At 44.9% G+C, this 16,060-nt stretch overlaps 1 protein-coding gene across 3 annotated transcripts in view; it reads left to right on the top strand.

Annotated features, from left to right (window-relative positions):
* The first annotated feature begins 12,510 nt into the window (after positions 1-12,510).
* ZBTB7A (zinc finger and BTB domain containing 7A) overlaps positions 12,511-16,060 on the top strand; it is a 269,361-nt gene continuing 265,811 nt past the window's right edge. For all 3 annotated transcript variants that reach the window (XM_069649394.1, XM_069649395.1, XM_069649396.1), the window contains exon 1: positions 12,511-13,091. The gene's annotated coding sequence lies outside the window, so the exon portion shown is untranslated. The remainder of the gene's footprint in view (positions 13,092-16,060) is intronic.

Raw genomic sequence — 16,060 nt, forward strand, 5'->3', positions numbered from 1 at the left:
TTTCATGGTGTGCATACTTGTTCTAAGCAGTTAAACATATGGTTCTTACCGACAGTGATGTTTATCGGCTTGTGCTTGGTGTTATTGTATTTATACTTCAAGCTTATCCTGCTCTTGTCAGAAGAGACGTTGATATTCACACTTTTTTACAGGATCCTAAATATGGCCCTTTAATAAGAAGGCTTCTCATCTCAATAACTGTGCAGTTTTTACAATTACAGGTGTAAAGAAATGTGATGATTGTATTAAAAATGAGAAATATAGAAGCCGGCACAGATCTAGAGAATGAACAGGTGCAACAAACAGCAGGATGGCGCAAAAGATAGATACCAATGTATTTGTGCATAATATATGTCTGTACGATTACTCTCTTTGTCTTCCTGTTCCTCATTTTTTACAGTCTTTATCATGGTAGTACTTCCACTGATGTAGAGGCCCCTATGGCTCCTCCTACTATGGGAACTTCCTTTGATATACTTAATGAATGGTACAAGGCTTCTAAAAGACAAGAGAGAGATGCAGAGTAAGATAATGAGGGAATAAATACCTATATAGATAATGCAGCACACTTGGGTAATAACATGTGGTACCAGTACATGAGGGAAATGGGGGAAAAACATCTAAGGAGAGTTGCTAGGTCTGCGCTCTCATCCCCTATGCCATGAATACAGTGCAAATTTTCATCTCCAGAGAAGTCCCAGAACACGATGCCAAGTGCTTCGTTCGTCTTGCAGCATGTATGACCAGAGGACAATTCCAGGGAAGTTGGGCCACTTTACGATGAAGACCGAAATGGTTGTTTCCATTCCAGGTTGATTATATTATGACTACACAGATGGAAAAGGAACCCGGATGGGAGAGCAAGATGCTTGTGTATCATGCAGCTGGACAGGAAGAGATAGTCATTGAAAACATGAAGAGAATGGATTGCCCTGATATAACAGAAATAGCTGGATCACCTGGATGTTGGGAACAAACTCAAATCTTAGGCTATGGACGAGTGAAGTCCAAGAAAGCAAGGGAAGGAGGACTGATGCCCTGTGCAGCTCATCTATTGAAGCCAGAATATGTACAAGAGGTGCAGAGACTGAACTATGGATGTTTGAAGTCATGGGCTAAACATGCCAAACTACTGACCTGGGTAGAAGATGAATCAGGTCCAATGGTTGTGATCCCTTTGGCGAATGCAACATTGTGCTTCCGAAGAGAGGGAAAGAAGCATGTGGGAGATAACAAAGGCTGCAAAACTACAGTTGACGTTTCCAGGATGGGAGCAGGCATAGCTGTTGTCATGGATCGATATTGGGCTTGTGGGACTAGGGCCTACATGAAGCTTCCCAAGGATTGGGGATGAACATGTTCTTTGGTGCTTGTTCATGTTCCAGCATTAGTGATTCCTCAGAGCGACCTGAACATTGGAGAATTTCCAAGTGGATGACCATTTGAGAAAAAGAAGATCGCTTGAATTTCTCAATCAAACCAAAAGAGATAATTACTTCTCAGCTAAGTCAATAGAAGCATATGACTCCATTCCTTATGAGCACAGGTTGTTCAACAACACTGCTTCAATATTTACGACTATATTCATGCCTGGGATCCAGACAATGGCCAGTGAAAAATGGTTGCAGATTACACGATAGGAGCTTCTGCAGACAATCAACATCACCATAAACGGAATCAAAGCTATCAAAGAAGAGCTGAGAGCCATAAGACTAATGACCCTGCAGAATAGATATGTCCTTGTTATGATCACAGCGATGGAAGGAGGAATTTGCGCCAAAATCGAATCATCATATTGCACATTCATACTGTCTCACAATGACGAGAATGGGACCTTGACAGAGGCCATAACGTTGCTAACGAACCTGCATAACAAGATGGAAGAAGAGATAGAGGACATTATAGATGACAGTTGGTTTGCTTCCATATTCTCATGGTTTCCGCAGTTAATGGCAAACATCTCCAAGTTTCTTGGAGCAATATTGGTGATGGTGATGTTTGGATTCTGTGTGATCAGGGTAATAATTGCACAATGTAAGAAGACAGCAAAGAAGGCAGTAGGAATGAAGATCATGATCGATGTCAAATCTGGGTTGGGACCCAGGGAATTGACTGATGAAGATGTCAGAAAATACATAGAGGCCAGCATCGTATCACCTGAAGGAACGAAGTTCCTGTATCCAAAGAATCATAAGAGGTATGTGGGACAATGGCTCTATTGTATTCCGAATCGACAGTGCAACTACATGACCTGGAGTGTGGATGAACATCTTAAATCAGCCGGCACCCTGAGGGGGGCGATGATGATCTGGACTCCAAAGAAGCACTTCTTCAAGAGAAAATATCAAGATGTGGAGACCATTGACGAGGTGGTTGATGATTCGACCAGAGGGGGGAATGTAGAGGAGCAGTTACATGCCGCTGCAGGAAATACCACCCCCCTACCTCCTGTATGTTGGAAGCCTAAAATTGTGCCATGCTGGACACCAGAAAGTGTGACCATAATACAGGGAATATTTGAAAGAAGGTATCCTTTGAGAAAACCCTATCAAATATATCCCCAAAGAGACAACAATCTGAGGGAGGAACTCCCTGATGGACTATGAAAAAGAGTGAAAGAGGAGCTGGTGATGTCACGAAAGATGAGCGTGACGCCCTCAGAATACTGGCTGAAGAGAATGCATGGATCTTACAGAAATTGATGACGAAATTAAGAATCGAGTAAACTTTCATATGCGAAAAGAAGATTGAACGTGTGCGAAGCACTGCTGAAAATGCAAGTCGTTCAATAACTGTACAGATGCTGTAACGCAAGTAGACTAAGTGATCATAGAAGGTGGCTATAAATATAGAATAGACTGCAAGCGAAGCCGCCATTGTATAGAAACTGGACATCGGTGTCATGAATTAAGTAAGCCCAGACCCATGGAGAGGTAAGGCCGAGAACTCTGTTGCAACAAGAATTAGGTGAGATTGTGGCAACGAATGGCGAGGCTGTCTGGCCTGGTGTCAAAGCTGAAGACATACAAGGCCAATTATCTATTTCAGAAAGCGGTGAACGTGAGCAGCTGAATCATCCTTTGTTAAGGTGCAAAGAAAGAACACCAAGTGTGCCAGGTTTTCCTCATTTAAGACATTTAAATGCTGCAAAATGGACCAAATCGTAGTCTCCTGTCACGTGAGCCGAGGATGGAAATAGAGTGGAGCGTGGAGTCGTAGGACAACAATAGTGCATGCTCACACTCCCATATATTCCCAGAGACAAGAATACTTTGCAAGGCCAAGTTCAAAGACAATCTTCATGGCAGAAGGCATGGGTGATGAAAGATGATGGGCTAATTGGGTGGGGGTGGGTAAATTCAAGTCCACCTCCTGGCACCTCGGTCTGAGCTTACGTGCTGTAAGTGAGCCGCATATTCTAGGCATGGCACGAGCTTGCCAACCAATTATAGAGGGCCATAAAACGGTGGGTCTTATAGTTTTAGAGCCAATAATATACTGTGTACTTAATAGTGTTAAAGATGTCATGTTTTAGAGGTAGGCATAAGTTGTCCACCTGACAGTAGACAGCCAATCACAATCCCACCACCTTATGGAAAGTATACTAAGGTGTTCCCCTTGAAGCTATCACAATCCCTCGTAGGTTTTTCTTATTTGCCACGTAGTATGATGTCACGTCTGATGAATTTTTGTATGCAAGACTGTTTTTATGAGAAATGCCTTGAGAGCTCGAGCAAACGTCCATTGATTAATGTTGTAACTCCGTTTTAGATAATTGTTATTAAAACAGCACCTTTGCCATCTTCCTGAGTTGGTTTGATTATATGGTGCATCCCCATCCATTGCATGCACGATACCCAACGGACGATATGCTCAATAGTGTGGGACATGTGTTGGTGTGGTGGTTAAGGGGAAGTTGGTCTGTTAAATTAACACGTTCTGTTTTTTTATTTATTAGTAGTTTAAGGCATACTAATATTATTCTTAAAATGGCGTAGCACTGCATTGGCGGTTACATGTTTTTTCGGGGTGTTTATTTCTTTTTGAAATCCGCCTCATCGTTCTGGCCTATTCCTGTGCCTCGCTCTGTGGTCGCTTCGCTGTGTGCCGTTGTGCACTGTGAGGCACGTTTATGACACACTAAGGTGGACTTAGCCCTCTGCCTTGCTGTCCTCTCCAAATGAGGTGAGGAGAGAGAAGTCTGTTCTGTGAGAAACCTGAGGGTATTCTCCCCAACAAACCTTGAGAATCCCTTGTTCAGGTAGCCAGGACACGGCCTTCGCTGTTGGAGCCAGTTCCTGGGGTGGACCAGTGGGGGAGGATCACTTGGGAAGGGTAACCCGGGGTGATGCTCAAGGGAATACCCCAGGTGAGGCGCAGTACCATATGGAGAGGATGGTGAGGCGAATGAAGTCTCTGAAGCTTTTATAAGCTATTCCCGCTCATCATCTCTTCCACTCATTGAATCTACCTTACCCAAAGATAAAGCCAACAAACCATTCTCATCTGGTAAACTTGTTAAGAATCACAATTCTCAGAAACCGTGTTTTCCTGTTCTCTGTCCAAATACTCCCATTCATTCTTCTTCCCGTCCCTCTGATTATTATTTTCCACCCTCCCAACCTACTCAGGTAAAATACTACAGTTTCTACAGTCCCTCTTGTGTATTTCCCGGTCCCAGCTATTCTTCTTTGCCCCACAAACCCTACCAATCCTGTCGCACTGATTGTCATTTTCCGAATACCCAACCCACTATGACAGAACACTACTGTTCCCACACTCCCCTCTGTTCTGCTCTCTATACCGTTCATTCTTGTCCATTTAACAAATCCTCCAAAACCTACCCTTCTGAGATTACCTCAAACCCAAATACAATGGATATGATTCTATACAACACCTCTTCCTCTGTAAACCCTGTAAGATATTCAAAATCTCTAACTTCCCCCCTTTCCGATACGAACACCTTTAGACTACGGATTTGTAATAGGACTGTTTACCTGACATTAGGGTCAGGCAAGGTCAGGCAATTGACTTGAATCACGCACACCTGAAGGCCCTTTCCTTTCCCCACAGGGATAAAAGGTGGAGCAAGAGGGCCCAGTACGAGCGAGGCGAGCACGGCAGACAGCACGACAAGATGGCTAATCAGGTGCGGCAGTTCAAGAGAAGGAGAAAGCCGGCAGGAATCGAGAGGGTGGCGAGGAGAGAAGTGACCTTGTCCTTTTCGTCCCAGACCCGCGGATCCTTCGAGGAAGAAAGCCTAAGACTGCAAGCAATAGCACAAGTGTCTTGCAGCAGATATCAACGGTACATGGGGAAAGCCTACGCCGATAAGCAGGAGCGAAGGAAGCTCCCGCGACTGTGGTATCGGCCTTGACTCTAATGAAGAAGAAAAGCCAAGCGGTTCTTCACAGCCGGTGAGTCGAAAGGGAAAAGATAAGAACCAGGCTGTGTTGAGGCAGAATCGCAAAGTGGCAAGTTTGAACCAAGTTCTATGGATGTTGACAGAAGTGTAACAAGTGGCAAAGTGGAAACCAGCTGCAGAGGGAAACCGGCACCAGGCGGGTGCCAACTCAAGAGAGTCTGGTCGAGCCCCATATGAGTGAAACTACAGATACTAGAAGGCTGTAGAAGAGCCAGCGGAATTGGTCAAGGTGGGCATACTGAGGGTCAAGTAAAATCCCTGTACAATGGAAACACTTTGATCTACAAACTACGTGAAAGAAAAGGAAGTGAATATCTCCAATTATGAAGTGAGTAAAAGAGAAGGGTTCGAGCCCAACCGAGGGAGATCCGGATGAGATTTGAGAAGGGTCCGAGCCCGACAGCGGGAGATCCAGGGGTGAAGTTATCACCCAAACGTTCATTGAGAAAAGAACTGTCAAATAATTTGTATGTGAGAAGGGTGAACACCCAGAAGATAGGGACCCAGGGGTGAAGCCATCACCCTCCGTGAACAGTGGCGGAAAGCTGAGACGGGTCAGCGCCCAGAAGAGGGGGACCCAGGGGTGAAGCCATCACCATAAGTGAACTGAAAAGAACTGTTATGTAATTCGTGGAATATGGTACATGACGAGTCAGCGCCCAGAAGAGGGGGACCAAGGGGTGAAGCCAACACCCTACATGAAACTGTGGTAAATAATTGAGAAGGGTCAGCAACCAGAAGAGGCGGACCGAGGGGTGAACCCATCACCCAGCGAACACTGGAAACAAACTTTCATTTGTTGACAGAACTTTTGTTTTTTTAGTTGAAGAAAGCAGGCCCTGGAAGGCAAGAGACTTTCAAGTGAAACGAGACTTGGCCATCGACGGTCCTGAAAGCTGCCATTAGAATTACCATCTCGAACATACTCCTGGGGAGCATAGCCCTTGAAATTAGGGAACAAAAACATACCTCGCCTATAGTCTCTATGACTTATTTATTGCATTTGCCATTAAACTCATCACAGCCAACTGGAAAGACTCTAAAAACCTATCTGTCAAAGGTTGGTGGAACAATGCATGTAACATTCACAGATTAGAACGCTGCAAGGCAGTGCGTCTTAATGCAAAATTCTATGTTAAATGGTCTTATTTTATTGAATATTTCTCTTTTCACAACATGACAACTCATGGTTCATGAATAACTGCATCAATGCTTCAAATAAATGACTACATGTGTATTCTTATAACCTTTACCCAACTTTGAATGTTTTGAATGCTCCCCCCTTCCCTTTTCTCCTCCATTCTCTATTAGTCCTTAGTTTGTCTACCCCTTGTTCGTCCCATCATTATCATCATATGCTGATAGATCATCAATCTTGTTGACCATTATGTTGTACTGCATTGTTACAACACACTCATTACTGGAGGGTTTCATCTAACATTATCACTATGTATTCTTCTTTCCAGCACTTTTGTTTATGAAATACCTACTGATAGATTGATCTAATCATTTATTACATTGTTATTACTATTAAATAATCAATAAAAATCATTAAACAAAAAAAAAGCAAGTTTGGTCTCTTATGTCTGCTGTTCCACTGAAGGACCTTTTGAAGTCTGACATGTCGGGGTCCATTGCCCTCTTGGGCGGTCAGGATTACATGGCTTCAGCAGTGTACAAACTCCTGAGTGGTTATTCAGAGGGGAATACTAAACACCTGGAATCCTGGTCGTCCCGTCTCCTGGATAAGGTGTCTGTAACAGGGTGGGAGGCACTTTGCAGGAACATTCTCAGAGTATCAATTAACATTGAAGAGAGGGTGCGTCAGGTGAAGTTGTTGAACAGGCTTTATTGGGCTCCTGAATGGATCTGCAAGCAAGGTTTGAGCCTGCTGGATGTCTGCCTGGGATGTGGCCGGTCAGTGGGATCCCTAGAACATATGTTATGGGACTGTTATAGAGTCAAGACCTTCTGTAGCAACGTGATGAGAGGGAAATCTGCAGTCGTCCCGATGAAGGATATGTGGCTGTAGGACATGTAATCCATCTGCAACATTGAGCGGGTTGTTTTGTGACTGCAGAAGAAAGGCAAAATTTTTGAAGATATTTGCGGTGGATTTCTTGAATTGGATTTGGAGTGATTTTCTGTTTGGCGGAACACTGGTGGAACCTGTAAAATATGTTATTTCATGATACTTTGAGGGGGAGGGTTTTGGGTTGTGTTTTGTTTTTCTTTCTTGCCTTTTCCCGATTCCTTTTGTCTAATTGCATTGCTTGTGTGACTCATGGATACGCTTCTTGTCTGTATTAAGACCAGAAATTGCAAATAAAAAATACAATTATGTATTCTAGAAAGAGACAATGAATTAATTGTACATACTCATGTTATGGGTTATTATGACATCACTGTATAGTCATGTTTTAGGCTGTTGTGACATCACATTGTATGCTAATACAATGGAGATATTGTGACCTGATCAATGTGCATGCTGTATGTACTGCACATAAAGGTGTCCTCTGTATTTATGCCATCAGTATGCTTAATAGTGCCATAGGTTATTGTGGTAATACTGTGACCAATAGTAGCAGAAGGTATACCACATGCATTACATTACTTGTCGTATATACTATATTCAATATCCCCTAAGAGTTCAGTAGGCACAGTCATTTCGCAATACATTCTACTCTGACATGACAGTGCACACTGAACCAAGTGGTTGTAGGGGAGCACACTGTTCCTGCTCAGCACCCTCATTGTCCTGGCAGCCAGGGCCGATCCGAGACATGGGCAGTCTGTGCAGCTGACCAGGGCCCTGAAGGCACCTTCCAGCATATAAATAAAATGTGTATTTCACAAGGTGCTGTCCTACCTCCATGTTTGAGGCTTGGTTCCCTTTTTTTGTCCTAGTGGGGCAAGGTCACCTCTCAACCTCCTGCAGCACGTCTTGAAACAAATAAACCCCTCCCAGGGGCCCACTGTGCGCAGCAGGCCTTGTAAGCACGCTTATCACTGTCTTTCTTCAAGCAGAGCATTTAAAGTGTGAGTGATTAAATGACCATTGTTTTGGGCAAGACGTTAACATTTCTGTGTTAAGAGCGGCAAAGGGACATTTCTATTTTGAAAGCACACACAAAGCACCAGTTAGCTGCCTAAAAGATGTGCCCTCCTCAATTAAACACACAAAACCGTTTTAAACTATCTGCCTTATATGGGGTGGAAAAAAAACTATCTGCCTTATTTTCACATGTTCATATTTAACACACCAAAGAGAGTTTATTTTAGGTAGAATGTGAAATTTGCCTCACATTATATATGATGCATGCCTTTGTCAAAAATTGAAACACAATAAGGTAACCTTTTCACACATTACATTTTGTTACGAGTGTTCCAAGTCTTAAATGTCAGAAATTGAAACACAATAAGGTAACCTTTTCACACATTACATTTTGTTACGAGTGTTCTAAGTCTTAAAAGTACATTTTCAAAATCAACAGGCCATTTTTTTTGCCTTCTGCAGAATTGCATTGTGGTATTTGTAGTCTTTCATTCAATGTGGGGGGATAATGCTGCAATTGAAAACTTTTTGTCTAGCATATTTCTATAAAAATGTATATATTAGTGTGAGTACTTTACTATGTTTTGTGTACTTTTCAAGTTATCTTTATAAAATAGTCTATTGATGAAAGCCAAACATGGGGGTGAGAGGGGAAAGTGAGTGGTGACTATTTGCCCAGGATGTGGCAAGAGAGGTTGCAATCCTGCAGACTGGAGGGGTTATTTTCACAAGTCAAGGATACGTGTGGGTGGACAGCATTCACCCCCTTTTTTCAGGGGACGGACACAACCCCTCTTAAGGGGTTTTGAGGCCAGCATTAAAAAAAATGTTTGCTTACTCAAGTGTTTGGCTAGCCGGATTTCACCCCAGGTTATCATTTTTCCAGTGCAGACGCTTACCCACAAAACCACATAAAAGTGTCATTAAAGCACACATCTCCTGTTTGCATTTTGTTTTCGTTGGAATATTTCATTATGCATTGTTAGGTTTAAAAGGTGGGCACCTTTTATACTTTTCCAGTATAGTTATTGGAAATTGTCCTCTTTACAATTATTTTTCTTGTTTGATTATTTTTTTTGAAAGGCAAATGCTCATTTGTATTATAAACTTTCCTATAAAAGGAAAGAACAATTGAACTAAATGTGTATATTTCACTTTAAGATATGTTCACTTACAGTGCATATATTTTTGGGAAGCAGCTTTTGATTTTTGCTACAGGGCCAGAGATTCCCACACTGTGTGATGGGAGGGAGCTGTACTCATCCCATGGTCGAAACAACCAATTTACAGTACATTTTTCAGCAGGAATAGGAAAAGGCCATATGATTTAAAAGAAGGTCTAATAGCACCTCAGAAACAGGCACCTAAACTACAGAGTTGTCTTTGCACCATTCTGATATAGGAGCCCCTGCTACTCCTGCACGAGCAAAGCAGATTTTGCTTGCACATCCCCTCTAATCAAAGGCCAGGCTTCCTTCTCATTTTGAAGTGAGCAGCACTTGCTGATTTTGCAAGATGCATGCGAACACATCACCAAGCCTGAACTCAGTAGAAGAAGAGGAAGATACCCTACCACAACCAGTGATTTAGAGGAGCATAACAAGGAGAATTGGTGCAACTCTGCATCGTGCCCCCATGTACTCAATGCCTATGCATATATTAAGGAGCTCCCCACACCCCTTTTATGTTCTAGGACTTGAGCCGTTTAAAGTTTAACATTTGAAGACCTGAAAAAGTGCTTACTTCCCTGTCTCAAGACCTCCCAGGTAAATAGGCTATAGCGCACTATTTTAAAACCAAGTATGATTTGGGGTATTCCTTGGCTAGACTGGCATTTGGGTCAGCTGGCATTTGGGTCAACCAGTCTAGCCCTTTCTTACTGTGGCATGATGACTTTTTTTTCCTGGAATCTAGATGTTCAGAAAAGAAACTCATGCCATGGTGAGAAAGGGCTAAACTGGCTGCCCCAAATGCCACTCTAGCCAAGTAATAACGCATAACATGCTTGGTTTAAAACCAAGTATGGTATGCATTATTACTTGGCTAGACTGGCATTTTGGTGCAGCCAGTTTAGACCTTTCTTACTGTGTCGTGATATTTCTTCCGGCATCTATGATCAACCAAGTATGGTATGTGTTATTACTTGGCTAGACTGCCATTTTGGGGCAGCCAGTCTAGGCCTTTCTTAGTGTGGCATGACTTTTTTTTCTGTGGATCATGTCCAGTAGTGTTTCTTTGTGCTCATGCTCGGCCTGTTGCCTGTAGAAAAGTGGTCTGGAGCAGAACACGGACAGCAGTGTCGCCGCATGCTCCTGCTCTGCACACTCCATGCACAATGATGGGCATAGGATGAGCACACTGAGTGCCCCACTCCAGGCCGTTGGCTGCACTGCAAGCCCAATAAGTAGCAGAGCCAGATGCACAGCATACTGTTCCATGTCCCGCTCTTATTCGAATGTTGCAGGGAGAGTGTACAGCGTCAAGTTATTATATGGGGGGGCAGGAACGATTGTCAGTATAGCATACATTTTCCAAGGTGCATTTGGGGAGATATCACTGTGCATGTCGGTGCCACTCTATTGTACTAAAAACCCTGTACCTACCAGTGTCACAGGAAATTGTGACATTATGTTATATGTTCTTGTCTCGTCACTTTGCTTATAGGGTAACCTGTCAATATCTGGCATACTGCTGACAGTATTACCCAAATTGACCTTTTGTCCCAATTGACCTAATTATAGTGTTCCTAATTGACTTTCTGCACAATTGACCTTTATATTATTTTAGTTATTTTATATATGTTTTGGGTTTGTTATGGATTATAAATGATATAAGGGGATTGGGTGGAGAGGTTACAGAGGGTTTTGAATTGGGTGGGGGTTGCCGGGGGTTTCCACCCGCATATATGTCCTAATTGACCTTTTAAATTAGGTCAATTCTCCCAAGATCAATTCCCCAGAGGTCAATTGTGAAAAGGTCAAATATTATACATCCCTGCTGACATGCGCTCTGGTGCTATTACTGTGGTTACCTAATTTATGGGTGTTTTTACATCACAGAGGACTGTTGCGAACATCATTCTGGTGGGGAGGCAGCTACTGTATTGCCCAATGTACATACACGTCCTGTCTTTTTTCTACATTCCATGACGCTCTCCTGTACAGTTTTGAAGCGCGGTAAAACATGTTATGTTTCTACTGGGAATGAGGAAAATACAAAAAGGCACCCTGGGATCAACAGATATCGTGAGGTTGCACCTGGGTTTCTGCAGTTCATGCACCGGCCAACTCGCCTACTTTATGAGCAATGAAAAGTAATATGCACCACAAAACTCGATGTGAAACAAAAAGTGCAATAAAGAATCTGTAACACCCACCACCAATACAACTGAAACAAGGAAAACAATGAGACAACTTACACATTATAAATTGGCATGAAGTTTGGACTGGCCCTTTAAGAGGCAGGCTCACAAAGCCTGTGATGCACTCTGACCGAGATCTCAAAACCAGGACTGAACGAAAATCGTACTCTTCGGACTGTCACTTGACAACTAGGTTAAGAGTATTTATCTTGAGCTGGTGTATAGACCGAGAACACAGGTCAAGTTTTTCTAAGCAGGAGGGCCTTTGATTCCACCCCCAAAACACCAACAAACTGATAAGGAAGACGCTAAATGGAACTGATAAAAAATATTATAAATTTCAAAAAAACATTTAAAATTCGGCAGAACGGTATATGCAAACTGTGTCATAATGTTCTTCCAAAGCAACGACTACCCGCTATTGCACTGTCAGAACAGCATGACAGCTCAGACAGCCTGGACTACAAAAACCATAATGCATATTCCAGGCTGTACAAAATCTGGGTAGGAGGTAGCGCGTGGTAGGATTGTTCCTGCCATATGCTGCTGTTTGGAAACTAGAAGAAAATAAACATGTCATTCTTGGGATTGGTCTCGTTCTGGGTGGGGTGAGATGGGAGGTGGAACGCGGCAGTGTTCTTAGCAGGCAGCTGAGCACAAACAAGCTGCTGGCACAGGGGAGGGATTGATGCAGGCTCAGGAGGGCTCTGCCCCTTGCTGTGGGCTAGATAAGATGGCACCTAGCCATGGCAAGAGGAGGGAGGGCGAGGAGGGGGTGGCTAAGTGGAGGAGGAAGGCAGAAAGCATGTTATTAATTTCAGGTCACAGGATTGTGGGGAGGGGGTGGGCGGAAGGGACAGAGGGTTCTCCCTAGCCGCAGTCAGGCATTCTATCTCCTGGAGGGGGCCCTCTCCCCCCTCCCAGCCCGTGCAGGGCAGACGTGGCAGGGTGCTGCCCCTGAGCCCGGGGACTTGCAGAGCCTGTTCTGGCTCTAGTTGTGCCAAGCCATCTCTCCCTCTCACCCTCCTCTTCCTCCACCCCCCACCCTCCTCGGTCTGGCCAGAGTCAGGGGTGGGAGGCTGCACCTTTAAGAGAAGGGAGGACCCCTGTGCCCTTAGAGAAACCAGGAAGGGAAGCTGAGCATCATACGGGTGTTTTTTGGATGTACAGTTACAGTAAGAACAGGCGCTGGCTGGGCAGGCACTGACTTCCAGGCGCCTACCCGCCCTCATTACCGCCAAGACCAGCAGGTAAGTCTACAGGGATCTTCGGGCCCCCTTCCGTGCATGTCGCTTCCCCCTTATGGGTGGCCCACTCTCTGTGTTGCACCCCGTGGTGCATATCAGCAGCCTACCGCTGGGTGTCTGCCTCTTCTTTATACTTTTTAATATTCTGTACGCCCTCCTCCCAACTTTGACAGCAGGAAGACTGTCAAGTAAAAGGTAGGGGCGTATTTATATGCCTTTTACAAACACTTAGTGATTTGATCGCACACAGTCAGTACGAACTAAATCATCTTGATGGAAAATTAAGACGGATAATCCACAACAGGGAGGTGGGGGCGAATGCTTAGTTCGGGGCTGTGAATGTGCGCTTGGTATGTTTGGTTCCTGTGGTAGCTGCCTATACACATCTAATTATGTTTTTATATTCAAGCTACTTGATGTAAAATTGTACAGTTTGTTCTATTTACAAAGCATATCTTAAGTTTGCCCACCTATACAACACTGTCTTCGTATTATTGGGGGAGGTGGGGCTAAACCCCTCAGGCTACAAGATATTATGCTGCACCCTCATACTGCTCTTAACTGAGTTTCTGGCACCCTGCGCAAGAGGGGGTAGTGGGATCTGGGCGACGGCCTTGACCCCCCTACGTCTTATTCGGTGCTACGTACGTACGCTGGCCTGTGGGGTAGGGGCGCGCTCAGGGTGCTGGTGTTGCCATTAAAGAGGGAAGGTCTGTGTAGTAGGCCCTATGGGGTTGGTAGTCCTCGAAGACCCGCCACCAGCAGGTGGACTAGGCCCCCGAACTACAGTCCCCAACATTCATTCGGAGTAAGTCGTGACAGACTGGGGGTGGTGTGCTGAGTGACGGCAGCGCCGCCCCATGAAGGGCGCGGATACCTGAGGCTTGCACGGAGTTCAGCCAATCCCTGACCGGCGTGAGGTGGGATTTGTAAAGAGAAGGCGGGGAGGCGAGAACGCTCTGAAGTGACTCACGAGTCCTACCAGCCATAGACTTCCTGGTTTCCAGAAGGGGTTCTCTTAAAGTGGCAGTACATAGCTTTCATCAGGCCTATAACAGAGAATGGGAAGTGCCATAAAAGAGTAATTAAATATCATGCGGTGTTTACCAAAGTACAATACTGCATACTCACTTCAACTGTGGCATTGTCGATTTTCTTCACACAGTTCATGATTTATTTACAAACGTGTACCTGATTGTGTTATTAATTTTAGATACTATCTTTGGAGCCATCGAATAAATCCCATCCTGTCGTTGATAAAATTATAACCTTTCCAATGAGCTTTTTTGTTATCAGCTTTTTTGTAAAAACATTTTAAAGTCCTGCTTCAAACGCCACCCCAACTGGCTGTTTATTCTGTTACATGTTATGAGGGGGGTTGCGTTACAGACCCTATTAGAGCAGCCTCGGTATCGGTTGTGAGCGGTGGGTAATGCTGCTGCAGCCAAGCTGGAGTCGCAGCCGTACCATGGGAGAGGAGTGATGGGTGGGGTGTGGCTGCCTGCCAACCTGCTTGGCAATGCCCGCTTCCTTCCCCTTCTCCCCAGGGCCTTGAGCACATCCAATGTTTTTCTGTTAGCAGGCAGCTGAGTCGATGCAAATAGCAAGAACCAATTCGAGGAGGGTTCGGGACTATGGTGTATGTTCCTTAGAGTGGGCACAGCCCATGAGTTCTTTAACAAGTCAACTACCACCAATATTGTTTTCTTTAATGTGCCCACAGCACCATATTTGCTGACACGAGGGTAAGCAGCATAAGTGAACCTTTAGCGCCTATAGACCTGCATTTTCACCGCCAAACATTTGCCAAGTTCTTTGTGTTAATTATTGCATTTTCCACGTCTCCAATTTTCCTATGCTTTTATAAACGTAGCATGTTATGGGCTCCGAGGAGGCTTGGCCCTACTCCAGTGCAATAATGCACAGACACACAGGAGTCAGCTAGAGGGTAAAGTAACTGGCTTTTATTACTCTCACACACGTGATCACAGCCGTCCCTGTAGGTGACGTGCCGTGATCACTTCAACATGTGACTGCACGCACCGTTGCAGTGCCATGCCTACAACATCCCATGCCAAGGATAAAAACAAAAAGACATTGTTGTGGCCTTAAGGGACGATAGGACGCTGTAGTGAGTTCTAACCGTCTTTATCATAGCTCTCAACTCATCCGCTTTTGGCGGGTGTCACCCGTCTTGCAAAGGGCTGACTCACCCGCCAAGCCTCCTGCACGCCCATTCATTCCAATGGGCGTCTCACCCGGGTGGTTGAGAGCTATGCTTTATTAAATGACAACCGATGTGGACCCTTATATGTCCAAGCTCAAATCAAGCACTTACTTACAGTTCAGTTCAGGACTTCCCCAGTTGAATCACTGTGGGAAGTGTGTGCACTATGATGGCACGCTGTAAGCTTCTAGGGCCCCCATGTAGCCTCCTGTGGCTATGATGTTACACCCTAGAAGCTGTGCTGTAAGGCTGCTACCAGTTCTCACTTTCTCAGCTCCTCATTAGGAGCAGCGCTGTGGTGCGACCGCTTCATCTGGCGGGCTGCCAGCTCTGAAGCGGGAACGTTTTCCCGCGGAGGGTGGGCTCGCGAGATCACATTATGTGCGATCTCGCGAGAACACGCTCCCGCGATCGTGTGATGTCCCCACAGACTTGAACACAACTTTTCATGACACAACAAAACATATCTTCAGAGTTCATTTCCGCTGCTATCCTTGTCCATTTGCACTGGTGGGCGCGAGCCTTTCCCTTCTTCAGCCTAATCCGTGCTGCCGCTCCTGCATCGATTGCCAGTGGTCTTTGCACCTCTTCATCATTGTACTGGACTAGGGCCGCCACTCCGGCATCGTTCCTGCGCTCCCCTCCTCCGTCCTCTTTGGGCCAGTCAGCCTTGATGAGTGCCATGTGGGCAACCACGTCTGCCGGCCTGTTTCCACATGGCTCGGGTGCACTGGCAATCGACGTC

Source organism: Ambystoma mexicanum, chromosome 1p, assembly GCF_040938575.1.
Source record: "Ambystoma mexicanum isolate Mex_15411 chromosome 1p, UKY_AmexF1_1, whole genome shotgun sequence".
Classification (NCBI taxonomy): Eukaryota; Metazoa; Chordata; class Amphibia; order Caudata; family Ambystomatidae; genus Ambystoma; species Ambystoma mexicanum.